Raw genomic sequence first — 14844 nt, forward strand, 5'->3', positions numbered from 1 at the left:
GGTCTGGAGTGATAATGGGAGTGAATTTGTGGGTCGAGTGATGAAAGAAGTATGTGAGGGACTAGGCATTAAACAGAAGTTCCACGCTGCAAATCACCCCCAATCAGCTGGGCTAGTAGAGTGCTACAATGGCACTCTGAAACTTAAATTGGCCAAAATCCAGGCGAGCTCCGGTCTTAAATGGCCTGACGCTCTGCCTTTAGCACTCCTATCAACAAGAATGACTGTGCATTCACGAGTGGGACTTAGTCCTATGAGATCATTTTTGGCCGGCCAGCCAACATATGGGGTGTGCCAAGACCGACAAAATTCAGTGAAATCGAACATCCAATACTGCTTGACTATCTGTATGAATTGACGGCTAAATTGCGTGTTTTACACCAACAGGTGCACGATACTCTGCCCCAGGCCTCTGAAGCTCCAGGACACCCTATCGACCCTGGCTCGTGGGTGCTTATTAAAAATTTTCAACGAAAAAACAATGATGAGCCCCGTTGGATCGGCCCTCACCTCGTGCTTCTATCGACAAGATCAGCGGTTCGAGTGAGAGGGAAAAAGAATTGGATACACGGCGCCCACTGCAAACGGGTCCCTTTGCCTCTACCATATGACCGGTGGGTCCAGGAGGGTATCGCTGATTCTGAAACTGACACTGTCCCCCGTTTTGTGCCATTTAGTGATGCACGTGTAAAGGGAACGACTTCAGAACGAGAAAGCGACAATATTTTGCAGGAAGCTGTGCCACCGTCAATTCGAATAGACACCACAGAGCCTGAACTCTTGTTTCAAGACCAGACAGTACCTGGCCGAATTCGCTATAACTTGAGGCCAAGGCCTATGGACAAATAAAAATTCCCTTCCCTTACTATTTTTTTGATATTATAGCTCTCCCATCTGAAGGACTTTTTGATTTTTGTTTTTCGAACCACCATCCGGGTTCAGCTGCAGGGTCGCGGTGCCAAGACTTCGGGGTACAGGCCGAAGACGTTAGGTCAACGGTTCTGGTTGGTCTGGGGCGTTCCCTGGACTGACAGACGTACTCCTTAGCAGAAGATACTCACCCGCCGCGAGCGGCACGATTAGAGGATGGAGTTTTTCAAGATGGAGAGACCCGCTGAGGAAATGAACTTTAAGACGAAAATATGTAAAATAATGAAGAGCAAACGTTTTGTATTATTATGTCTGTTTATACTATTTAGTATGATGGTGTTTACTGTAGGTTATGTATTCTTCTCCTCTCAAGTACCATTTGCTCCCATTGTACAGCCTATACCTCCTCCTACTGTCTCCTTACACTCTTTCCACCCTCTGCCTGAACACGAACAAGCTAGACGGTCTGAGTTCGTAAACAACTCGTTTATTCAACTCCTGCACCAGCACCAACTAGTTATGAATACAGCCAATTGCTGGGTGTGTGGTTTAATGCCACATACCATTAATAAGGGTATCCCATATCTAGTGCTGCCGTTTAGCTATAATGGATCATCATGGGCATTCCAGACCATGTTTCTTTTTGCATTAGATGCCTACTCCCCGCGATAACCGCGTTCCATCAGACCTAGCACAAACAATAAGGCCTTAATGAAAGGAGTTGCTGATATGAGCAGAGATATTGACGCATACTCATCTATTCCCAAGGATGAATTGCGAGCTTATGTAGGTTGGAACGCGACGGGGTATAGCATTAGTCTGGGTGAAAGGCAGCGAAAAATGTCCTCCCCAATTTGGGTCGTACCCCACATAGGTCGGTTCTGTTTACAAGGTAATGGTCAGAATCCAAGAGCTCAACTGGGGAAAAGTGACTGTACTGAAACGTACACTTTTCCATCACAGTTTTCCCCTGCGTTTTTGGCTGCCAAAGGTACATATTTTGTTTGCAATGACCGAGCATATACATGGTTGCCCCCTGATTTCTCGGGCACATGTTATATTGCAAACTTGCTACCGCCAACATTTACTGCTGTCTCTGATTATCACAAGACCAGAGTTGTGAGAGGCGTTTTTAGTCAGGAGGATACTGCCGGTCAGGAAGCGGGAGACTTCTTTTTGGGTTTCCTGCCGTTTTGGGGACCGATGGTCAATAGTAGGAACCTGAGACAACTGACTCGTGTGGTTGAATCCACTGTTAATGTAACGGCTGGTGCCCTTGGTAATTTGACAGCTGAGCTCCAAGCGGATCGCCTCATGACTTTGCAGAACCGTATGGTTTTAGACGTCATACTTGCAGACCGTGGTGGGGTATGTAAGGTCATCCAATCTAGCTGTTGCATTTTCATACCAGATAACGCTCCAACAGTTTATCAAGCCATCTCCAAACTGCATAAAATATCTGAATCTATTCACGTGGATAAAGGAGATTGGTCACTGATGGGGTGGTTCTGGGAACTGATATCTGCCTGGGGTTGGAAGATTCTGATGGTCATTGGAATGATCTTAGCCATTCTTTTCCTGTTCTGTCTGTGTGTACAGTGTGCTCCCGCGATATGTGGCCTCTGTGCTACATTATGTGTAAGGAAACCTGTATCGAGGGACGAGCTAAGTAATAGGATGATGCTACAGCAACATCTCCATGACCTTATGAATATAGACCTGGACTCGGATTAATATGAGTGTAGTTATTGCCTATGTAAGGGCAAAAGGAGGGTCTGTGGTACTTTAAATTTTGGGACCACGTAGGAGGCATGGCCCTACCCTGCCTATTCCGGTATCAGCGAACCGCGAATGGCCAATGCATTATGTACAAGTGTTTTGCATAACGTTTCATCGATAAATTCACTTTGTATACGATATTACACATTGACTTCGTGGGTTCCATTTTGGAGCGGTAGCCATCTTATGGTTGCCCTCACATAGGCTGCGCATTAAGGACATGCACAGGCCTTCAGAACACATGTGCCTTCTACTGACTTCTCTGTGACCTGTGCGATTTGGCTCCACCGCCCCAGGTCAGTCCGGTCCCACGAGCTCCCCGTCCTACGGCCACCTGTGATTAGCATCAGGGTTTGACACACCATAAAGCCTTTTCATCCCACACAAGCCTCCGGCTAATCTCTTTCACATCTGACTCTTCCTGCTTTACGGCTTGTTTTACGAACAGGAGGTGCCCGTGTTTATTGGGGTCTGCTGATATCTGATGAGGGATCTGAGCCTCGCTGGGTAAATAATTGTGGGCTGGCTGAACTGAAATGTGGAATGGTCATCATGACTCTGCCTTTTCGTTTGTAATGAATACATATGAATGACCATATCGTAAAACGAGGAATGTGTGCCTGAAGCATGATATTTTGTATATAAGGAGAAGACTGGTTTTGTAAGGTTGAGCAGTCTCCTGAGAACATACAGGTGTGTACTTCTAGGATTGCTGTTACTGGATGCAGTCAATAATAAAACGATCTTTGACGCCACCACAAGAATCTGTGTTTCTGTGGTCCAAGACAGGAAGAACTCGAAGTCATAGGGTGCTACCCCTGGCACCGCTGGGGTCCTAAATTCCTCAGTACTTCAAGGGGTTCATGCTGGGGATGGTGTTTCAGGGTTTAGGGCACTGCAGTGGTGTTTGGGCAGTGTAGGGCTCGTGCGGGGCTGGTGTTTCAGGGTTTAGGTCAGTGCAGTTGTGTTCGGGTGTTGTAGGGGGTCGTGCGGGGGGTGGTGTTTCAGGGTTTAGGGCAGTACAGTGGTGTTCGGGCAGTGTAGGGGTCGTGCTGGGGCTGGTGTTTCAGGGTTTAGTGCAGTGGTGTTCGGGCAGTGTAGGGGGTCGTGCTGGGGTTGGTGTTTCAGGGTTTAGGGCAGTGCAGTGATGTTTGGGCAGTGTAGGGGGTCGTGCTGGCGCTGGTGTTTCAGGGTTTAGGACAGTGCAGTGGTGTTCGGGCAGTGTAGGGGTTGTGCTGGGGGTGGTGTTTTAGGGTTTAGGGCAGTGCAGTGGTGTTCAGGCAGTGTGGGGGTTGTGCCGGTGGTAGTGGTTCAGGTCTTAGGGCAGTGGTGTTCGGGCAGTGTAGGGGTCATGCGGGGGGTGGTGTTTCAGGGTTTAGGGCAGTGCAGTGGTGTTCGTGCGTTATATGTGGTCGTGCGGGGGAAGGTGTTTCAGGGTTTAGGACAGTGCAGTTCTGTCTGGGCAGTATAGGGGGTCATGCTGGGGGTGGTGTTTCAGGGTTTAGGGCAGTGCGGTGAGGGTTTAGGCAGTGTAGGGGGTCTTGCTGGGGCTGGTGTTTCAGGGTTTAGGGCAGTGCAGTGGTGTTCGGGCAGTGTAGGGGGGTCTTGCTGGGGGTGGTGTTTCAGGGTTTAGGGTAGTGCAGTGGTGTTTGGGTAGTGCAGGGGGTCATGCGGGGGTGGTGTTTCAGGGTTTAGGGCAGAGCAGTGGTGTTCGGGCAGTGTAGGGGGTCATGCTGGGGCTGGTGTTTCAGGGTTTAGGGCAGTGCAGTGGTGTTCGGCAGTGTAGGGGGTCTTGCTGGGGCTGGTGTTTCAGAGTTTAGGGCAGTGCAGTGGTATTCAGGCAGTGTAGGGGTTCATGCTGGGGCTGGTGTTTCAGGGTTTAGGGCAGTCTGCGGTACTTGAAATTTTCATGCTCAGGGTAATATAACAAAGAATTTGGCAAAAGAAGCTGAAATATGAAAAGACATCTTTATTAAACTCAAATGAGTGAGACTACCTCACACAGAAGCCTTAGCAACTGAACGAGGCAGTCTGCTGAACCAAAAACCAGTCTTTTCTTTTATACAGAATATTACGCTCTGGGCAACACCGCCCCTGTTTTACAAGTGGTCATTCACATATTTTCTCTTCAAAGAAACAGCAGAGCCATAATGACAATCCCACATTGCAGTTCGTTCAGCACACAATCATTTTACCCAGCAAGGCTCAGAACCCTCATCAGATAACAGCGGACCCCAATAAAACGGGCACCTCCTGCTCGTAAAACAAGCCATAAAGTAGGAAACAGGACAGGTGTGAAATAGCTTAGTCAGAGATCATGTGGGAACAAGGACTTTATGATGGGTCGAGCCCTGATGCTAATCACATTAGGCCGCGGGAAAAGGAACTGGCCGGACAGGATTGACCTCGGGCAGCAGAGTCAGTTTGCACAGGTCACAGAGAAGTCACAGAAGGTGTACGTGTCCTTTAGGCCTAGGCATGGCCTCAGAGCGCAGCCTATGTGAGGGCAACCATAAAATGGCTACTATTGTAAAATGGAACCCACGGATACAATATGTAGTATCGTATACACGGTGAATTCATCAGTAAAACATGACGAAAACACTTGTACATACCGCTTTTGTCATTTGCGGTTCATTGACACCAAAATAGGCATGGTGGGGCCATGCCTCCAATGTGGTTCCGAATTTTACAGTACCACAGACCCTCCTTTTGCCCTTACATAGGCAATAACTATACTCATACTAATCTGATTCCAGGTTTACATTCATCAGATCATCAAGATGTTGCTGATGGAGCAAAATCCTAGTACTTGGTAACTCTCTCTGGACAGGTCTCCTTGAACATGAAGAAGCACAAAGGCCACATATGGCAGGACAAAATAAGGAATACCTCTATCTGTAGTAGGTGGCATAAGATCTCAAACCCAACAATTAGTGATGTTCACTACTAACTAGTGTTGATGCAGAAGCTGTACAAAAGAATTGCTTACGAATTCTGATCTTTCAACCTGCTCATGTTCAGGAAAAGCGTAAAAAGAGTGCAAAGAAACAGTAGTAGGAAAAGACATAGGTTGGGAAGCGGGTGCAGAAGTCAATTGAGTAGAGAAAAACAATCCCACCCATAAATGACAATGTCATGTTTAAAAAGACACTAGAAAACACGTTATTAAGAACATATAGACAACGGGAGAAAGTAGTGACCACTATTACAAATGAAATACTAATTTTTCACAACCCTAAGCAAAAAAAAAACAAATCCCAAAATTATCTAGTAACATTTTTAGGGCTCCTATGCATTTTGTATGTTCAGGTGAAACAGTGGTGACCCTCATCAATGCTCTGAGGTGAAAAGGGGGTACTCTTCCCACAGAAAATGGACTTTATTCTGCTTTTACTAAACAGAATAGTACTTTAAAACAATGTCAGCAAAACAATGAATCTCCTTACACCTACTCTATACAATCACACGGAAACCTCTTGTGAAACCACCTATGCCCAGAGTCCGTTCAAAAAGCCTCTCTGGCAGGCTTCTATTGTCCATCAAATCTTCTTTTGTTGTTTTCTTTCGCATGGGCCTCTTCATTCAAGCCTTTCATGAGAGAAGTACTATTTAGTTGGAGTGCCCTCCTGGCAAACACCCACAGCTCACTCGAAAGTCTCAATGTCTCAAGGCAGTGCACCAGTATCTCTCCTTTGCGGCAGGCACTACAGGTAGTGTGCTCTCCATTGATCAAGGGCACAGGTCATCTCGTGCAGACCCTTGACCATTCTCAGGCTCCAACACTCATCATTCAGTGTCAGAGGACGCTCAGGCTGCTCTTTCATGGGCACCAGAATGTAGTGCCTTTTGTCAATCTTGGATCCGCCGGTGCACTGCACTTCCATTGGAGCAAAGGAAAAAGGGGGGGGTGTGGCCAAAAACTCAGGCCAAGGGGCTCAAGGGACTGCACACTGTCAGAGGTTACCAGCACATGACAGGCGCCCTTTCGCACTGAAATTCTGGTTCTGTGGCAAAACCAGCACCTCCTTCTCTTCTGATGTTGAATGCCTTCTGATGAAGCAAGTGCGATGCTTTAAACAGTTCATTGTATAACAAGGGGACTGCAAACAGGTGGCCTGCGATCTTCGAAGGAGTGGCCACACGCCATGGGACAATTTTGGTCTAGAATACACTGTTATTCTCAAAAAGCAATACAAATATAAAGGCAGTAGGCAAAACAGTGCCTCTAAGCTTTTCAATTGGGTTTCCATGTGAGAGCCTCCATCATCTAAGGATAGATAACTACACGAGAATTCTATCTAAATGGATGTCTTCACATATGGTGGCATTGTCTAATGGGGCAAACACATTTTTTTTCCACAATGATTACATCTAGGTGTTCCTAAATTCCTTATCTAGAACATCTCAATAGAGAAATCACATGGTACAGATTATCATGGGCATGTAGAAACCTCCCTTTAAAAGTGTGCATAATGCACTATGCAATACACAGGCTAATGATCAAATGTGGAAACAAAAGACAAGAACTAGAGGGTCCTGATATTTGCATGATTAGAACACATCTGATCCCACCAAAAATTAAAGCAGCATGGAGCAAAAGGGTAAAAACCACATTAAAAATAGACATTGAAAATTCGTCATGTTCAAAAGGGTAAACGTAAAATATCTCCTATTGTTATGGAAAACTTGTCTTACTATAATATTGAGTCAGTTAACCAGTCTATCGCTACCCTGACAGTCAGGCTGGAAAACATTGAAGAGGCCTAAGGAAAATTCTTGAAAACCAGTCTGGCCATACAAAAGGGAATTATACATAACATGGGGGTCCCTGGTACATCACTGCAGTCTGGAAGTGTGTACCTGAACAATACACCTACAATAATAAATGGGCTGACTGGTGAAAGGAATACGGAAAAGGGAATTGGAACTAGGACACAACTAAAATCCCCAATAACTAAGCATGATGCGACATCAGTCAGGGGAGAAGAAACAAAAGAAAAAAATCTATAGGAAGAACAAGAAGTTACTTGGGTGATAGTCAGGCATGTGACACAACACCAAGAGTACGGGTGATACACAAAAGGCCAAAGTTACACAAATTTTAACTCTACCGCTGGCGACTACACCATATACGGTAATCCTACGTAATGTTCCAGTTCCTTCTTCAGGGAAAAATTAAAACCTGGTTTTCTTTTAAGGAACAAAAGCCATATGCTACTTAGGAAGCAAAACATCATTAACTAATGTAATATAGAAATTAGGCCAGCTTGAGTCACAGATCTATAATTTCATCCTTAGGTCCAATCAAGGATACATAAATGTAAGGCTGCCTGTTCCTTTAAGGGAAGGGGCAGTAACGTGACTAACTACAGGTGACACACTTTGATCCTGTATATTTCTTTTATTTTCCTTCAATACCATTATAGCCAAATAGACATGCACTGGTGAAGTGTTGTCTCTCATGTTCACAGCATGAAATATCATTAGCTGTGGAATTTAGTAACCAGAACAAGTTCAACCAACTGTTGCGTAGCGATGGGCATCGTCATGACCATCCCCTCACAACACAGGTAACCTTGTAATAGTATCAAAAGCAGCAACAAAGAGAACAAAAACATGCATAAAAATAAAAAAAATAATAAAAACGCACAAAACGTCAAGCCATCAGATATACTTGCTGTATATCAAGCACAAAAAGCATAGACAAAACAATAGCATATGTGAATAAGCGGTGACACAAACACCATGTCATGTACTTTATGCACTGTAAACCTGCTGCCCAAAACTCAATATTTGGGCCTGTTTAATTTGTCAGGTTTAAAATCCTTACCCTCCTTTTGACAGCAGATCACCAGGCAATGGAAATCTGCTGTCAAATGTAACTTTACTGTTTCCCATACAGGACCAGCAAGAACAATTCATGATAGGACCAAATACACAAAAATAAATTTCCATTACTTAACTGTTACCCTCTTGTTAGTCCTTGCAACATCAAGCCACCTTAGTTTTACCTTTCTAAAAGTAAAAATCGTTACACTGACACTCCATATTAATTTGGCACCTACAATTTCCACTGTGAAAAAGAAGTCTTAATTGGCAATTCGTTCTTACTTAGGCATATAGCCTTCAAAATTTTAGAAAAGGGCTGCATCTTATTTTCTGTCTAAGACTTAATGCAACACTTCGTTTCCTGTCAAATAAAAGCAACTAGCAGGCATCATTTTATTTCTTTTTCGAGCGAGACACAAATATATCAGTTCTGCAAAGCATTTAACATGATGTTTGGACTTTCAAAGAAACCCTTTTTCTATATTTTCCCTTTGGAATTAAGTTCTTTAGTTTTATTGATGTTCTTATGGAGAAACCAGAAACCCCACCTTTAGAGGCCCGTGTAGCCAAGGTCATTCTGCATTCCACAGAGACAAGGCCCTAATTTAAAAGGTCATAAATGTCAACGTGGCAGCCTACTCCATTGTTTACGGGAAAACTAAAGATAGCATCTCAGCAGCGTGACTTGAGCCAGCCTCTGCAGCTCTCCTAGCCCCCAGCTTCTGCCACTCTGAATTTGTCAAAGCCAGAAGGCCTTTCTAATTCCTCCTAACTTGCAATAATTTACTCTATTTTGAAAAATAATTTCTCCTTTTTAGGCGCTAAAAAAATTATCTCTATTCCCAGATTATTAAACTACATTTACTGTGAATGATTCACAAAACTTAATAACGCGCATACCAGTTTTTATAATAAATGCTTGCTGCAATCCTATGCAATGGTACACATTTCATCAACCTCAAAGGAATTAACTTCTCAGTAGGCCCAGCTGAAGTTAGAACCTTCAACCCTGATATTAAAACAAGCCTTTGTACTGGCACATTGACTCATTGAATCATAAGAAGGCACAACCTGTAAATATATATCAAACCTAAATGTATGCATTTACTGAAGCCTGAGACACTTTAACCCCTTCAGTGCCACGCCCTTTCCCCGCCCTGTGCCGGGCGTTACATTAGCGGGCGGGGTTCATGACGAGATAGTCTCGTCATGGGCACAGCGCAACCGTGCTCCATGACGAGACTATCTCGTCATGGGCACTGAAGAGGTTAAAAAGTACTCTGAATGAAAGAAAATGCAGTTTAAACAGTGCTTTTACCCAAATTCGACTTTGATATTTTAGGCATTAAAAAATGAGTATCCTACAATTTTCTTGCATAATATGCATTACCAGAATGTCTATTACATAACCCATGAGTCAGGCATTGGAAATAATAACTTATACTTTATAAAAAGTGAGCTTGTTTGCGCCTGCGCCAAGGGAAAATTGTACACACGAATGCTTGTCATTTTAGTGATGCAACACAACTCAAATCAAATTTTAATGCTAGGAGGTCATAGAATGAGTATTAAGCTTTATAAATATTAAAAAACGATTTTGAAAAGCACTTATTTTTTTTAAATAATTTTTCCATGTTAAATATTTTTTATTTTTTTTAAAACAACCAAATTATTCGTTTTTGTGATAATTCCACATATAAAAGCAAGCTGTATCCCTTACCTATCATTTTGGACACATTAACTCACAAGCCTAAGCGCATTATCTTAACTTGAAACGCGTCACATTTTTGCGCCACTTTCATTTAAAAGGACGGTTATATGGAAAATTCCACCCGTGTTTAACTGGGAAAGTGCTGGCTGAATGAACATTCCTATCAAATATACTGCAGCTGAAAAGTTTGCCTGTGAACATCTAATAAACTGCATCTAAGGAAAATGCTGTAAATTTATTTATTTTTGCAAAAATAGATAATTTCGTTTTTGGGGCCTTATTTATATCTATTGAATGTGTTTTCTAATGTTATCCTTTAAGCATTTAACGGCAGTTTTGTATATGTGCACAATTGCTCATTCTATCAATTAAAGAGCACCATATAGCTATTTTAGCACATCACATGGTTCATTTCTGGATTTTTTTCTAAGTTTCTACTTAATATTAAGTAACCAACATTTTACTTAACAGACTGAAAACATCAAGCAGACCCACAAACACACATTGAGCTCATTTCAGACATAAACAGAAAGGGGTCAAACACACAATACAGCGCGCTTTAGCCATTTTTCATAAATAGCGCCGTCGCAATTTACTTACAGAAGTTGCACTAATGGGAAAACCACATAGACATTTAAACACACAGTTGACTTACAAATCAATACTCAGGACAGAAATAAAGAACAGCTCACAGATTATACTTGAACCAAACCATTTGCAAATACTAGTTGTAAGTCATATTTACAAGAAACGCTTCTCAATAGTGTTCCAAAAGACTGCATAAACAGCCCAACAGACTGACGTATCTCCAAGAAGTAGTGAATGCGCTCAATTCACTAGCTTTGGCTAGCAGAACACCAAAAAAAATCGTTCTGCATATCTTTATTCATAAAACTGCGCAGAACAAAGTATCCTTGTTTTGTATTATGTCATATTTCAATTCCCCGGGGATACAAAATCACCAAGGAAGAAATATGTTTTTTTTTAATCTAACCTATTTAGATATTTCCCACACTATGGTACCTTCCAAAAAAGCAACACATTTTTCCATGTGAGCTTACAAACAGGCATGCCAAAAATACTGCGGAAAACGCAAGTATTATAATCAAAATGGTGCTTAAGGTATTTTTCGTACGTGCACCGTTCAACTAAACCAAATGGAGAAATATCTCCTCATTACCTGCCTACACAAATTGCAATTCGCATATCCAAACCTATACAAATCAAAAGTTGGCCAACACAATTTCAAAGTTCCAAAGCTACATTTCCAAATTTGCTAAGATCAGGCATCTTATAGCTCACTAATCTAGCTTCAAACTTCAAGGGGTTATCTCTACCAATACACTCGCAAATATACGAGACCCTTGGCTATGGTAATTGCAATGACCAAATCAAAAACCAAGAAACCAACCCCTCGGCTTTGGTAATTGCGATAACCAAATCAAAGACCCAAAGAACCAAAGGACTGGGAGCGACCCACTTATACTTAACTCTTACTTTTACTAATCCAAATTCTAACTGTCAAGTTCTACATGACCTAACGGTCTTTTATAATACGCACGCCAAAAAGGTTCTCAGTCAGGAGTGACATCTTTTGGAGAGTCAAAGTCAGAAAGATCAGAGACATACTGGGCTGCAGAGACAAAGAATCCCCCAGAACCCTTGTGCACAGAGTACCTGCTTAGTGGATTTCTGTCCTGCTCTCCCCAGTAGATTTTCTGTCCTCTGACAAGATCACTCCTCCAGATAGCCACTTCTGATGAGGCCACTCTGTTGGGCGCCAACTGCGGTACTTGAAATTTTCATGCCCAGGGTAATATAACAAAGAACTTGGCAAAAGAAGCTGAAATATGAAAAGACATCTTTATTAAACTCAAATGAGTGAGACTACGTCACACAGAAGCCTTAGCAACTGAACGAGGCAGTCTGCTGAACCAAAAACCAGTCTTTTCTTTTATACAGAATATTACGCTCTGGGCAACACCGCCCCTGTTTTACAAGTGGTCATTCACATATTTTCTCTTCAAAGAAACAGCAGAGCCATAATGACAATCCCACATTGCAGTTCGTTCAGCACACAATCATTTTACCCAGCAAGGCTCAGAACCCTCATCAGATAACAGCGGACCCCAATAAAACGGGCACCTCCTGCTCGTAAAACAAGCCATAAAGTAGGAAACAGGACAGGTGTGAAATAGCTTAGTCAGAGATCGTGTGGGAACAAGGACTTTATGATGGGTCGAGCCCTGATGCTAATCACATTAGGCCGCGGGAAAAGGAACTGGCCGGACAGGATTGACCTCGGGCAGCGGAGTCAGTTTGCACAGGTCACAGAGAAGTCACAGAAGGTGTACGTGTCCTTTAGGCCTAGGCATGGCCTCAGAGCGCAGCCTATGTGAGGGCAACCATAAAATGGCTACTATTGTAAAATGGAACCCACGGATACAATATGTAGTATCGTATACACGGTGAATTCATCAGTAAAACATGACGAAAACACTTGTACATACCGCTTTTGTCATTTGCGGTTCGTTGACACCAAAATAGGCATGGTGGGGCTATGCCTCCAATGTGGTTCCGAATTTTACAGTACCACAAGTCCAGTGGTGTTCAGGCAGCTTAGATGTTGATGCTGGGGCTGGTGTTTCAGGGTTTAGGGCAGTCCAGTCATGTTCGGGCAGCGTAGGGGGTCGTGGTGGGGCTGGTGTTTCAGGGTTTAGGGCAGTGCAGTGGCGTTCGGGCAGCGTAGGGGGTCGTGGTGGGGCTGGTGTTTCAAGGTGTAGGGCAGGGCAGTGGTGTTTGGGCAGCATAGGGGGTCCTGCTGGGGCTGGTGTTTCAGGGTTTTGGGCAGAGCAGTGGTGTTCGGGCAGCGTAGGAGTTCGAGCTGGGGCTGGTGTTTCAGGGTTTAGGGCAGTGGTGTTCGGGCAGTGTAGGGGGTCTTGCTGGGGTTGTGTTTCAGGGTTTAGGGCAGTGCAGTGGCGTTCGGGCAGCGTAGGGGGTCGTGGTGGGGCTGGTGTTTCAGGGTTTAGGGCAGTACAGTGGCATTCGGCCAGTGTAGGGTGTTGTGCTGGGGCTGGTGTTTCAGGGTTTTGGGCAGTGCAGTGGTGTTTGGGCAGTGCAGGGGGTCTTGCAGGGGTAGTGTTTCAGGGTATAGGGCAGTGCAGTGGTGTTAGGGCAGTGTAGGGGGTGGTGCTGGGATGGTGTTTCAGGGTTTAGGGCAGTGCAGTGGTGTTAGGGCAGTGTAGGGGGTGGTGCTGGGGGTGGTGTTTCAGGGTTTAGGTCAGTGCATTGGTGTTCGGGCAGTGTAGGGGGTCATGCTGGGGGTGGTGTTTCAGGGTTTAGGGCAGTGCAGTTGTGTTCAGGCAGCGTAGGGGGTCATGCTGGGGTAGTGTTGTAGGGTTTACGGCAGTGCAGTGATGTTTGTGTAGTGTAGGGGTCATGCTGGGGGTGGTGTTTTAGGGTTTAGGGCAGTGCAGTGGTGTTTGTGTAGTGTTGAGGGTTGTGCTGGTGGTAGTGTTTTAGGGTTTAGGGTAGTGCAGTGGTGTTTGGGTAGTGTAGGGGGTCCTGCTGAGGGCAGTGTTTTAGGGTTTATGGTAGTGCACTGGTGTCTGGGTACTGTAGGGGGTCATGTGGGGTTGTATTATAGGGTTTAGGGTAGTGCAGTGGTGTTGGTGTAGTGTAGGGGGTCGTGCTGGGGGTAGTGTTTTAGGGTTTAGGGTAGTGCAGTGGTGTTTGGGTAGTGCAGGGGGTCGTACTGAGGGTAGATTTAGGGGTTAGGGTAGTGCAGTGGTGTTTGGGTAGTGTAGGGAGTCGTGCTGGGGGAGTGTTTTAGGGTTTGGGGTAGTGCAGCAGGGTTTGGGTAGTGCAGTGGTGTTGGTGTAGTGTAGGGGGTCATGCTGGGGGTAGTGTTTTAGGGTTTAGGGTAGTGCAGTGGTGTTTGGGTAGTGCAGGGGGTCGTACTGAGGGTAGATTTAGGGGTTAGGGTAGTGCAGTGGTGTTTGGGTAGTGTAGCTGGTCGTGATGGGGTAGATTTAGGGTTTAGGGTTGTGCAGTGGTTTTTGGGTAGTGTAGGGGGTCGTGCTGGGACTAGATTTACGGTTTACGGTAGTGCAGTGGTGTTTGGGTAGTGTAGGGAGTCGTGCTGGGGGAGTGTTTTAGGGTTTAGGGTAGTGCAGCAGGGTTTGGGTAGTGTAGGGGATCGTGCTGGGGGTAGTGTTTTAGGGTGTAGGGCAGTGGAGTGGTGTTTGGGCAGTGTAGGGGGTCGTGCTGGGGGTGGTGTTTCAGGGTTTAGGGCAGGGCAGTGGTGTTCGGGCAGTGTAGGGGGTCTTGCTGAGGGTGGTGTTTCAGGGTTTAGGGCAGTGCAGTGGTGTTCGGGCAGTGTAGGGTGTCGTACAGGGGTGGTAATTTAGGGTTTAGGGCAGTGCAGTGGAGTTCGGGCAGTGTAGGGGGTTGTGCGGGGGGTGGTGTTTCTGGGTTTAGGACAGTGCAGTTTTGTCCAGGCAGTGTAGGGGGTCGTGCTGGGGGTGGTGTTTCAGGGTTTAGGGCAGTGCGGTGGTGTTCGGGCAGTGTAGGAGGTCTTGCTGGGGCTGGTGTTTCAGGGTTTAGGGCAGTTCAGTGGTGTTTGGGCACTGTAGGGGGTCTTTTGGGGGCTG

The sequence above is a fragment of the Triturus cristatus genome, chromosome 1_1 (assembly GCF_964204655.1).
Source record: "Triturus cristatus chromosome 1_1, aTriCri1.1, whole genome shotgun sequence".
In the NCBI taxonomy this organism is placed as follows: Eukaryota; Metazoa; Chordata; class Amphibia; order Caudata; family Salamandridae; genus Triturus; species Triturus cristatus.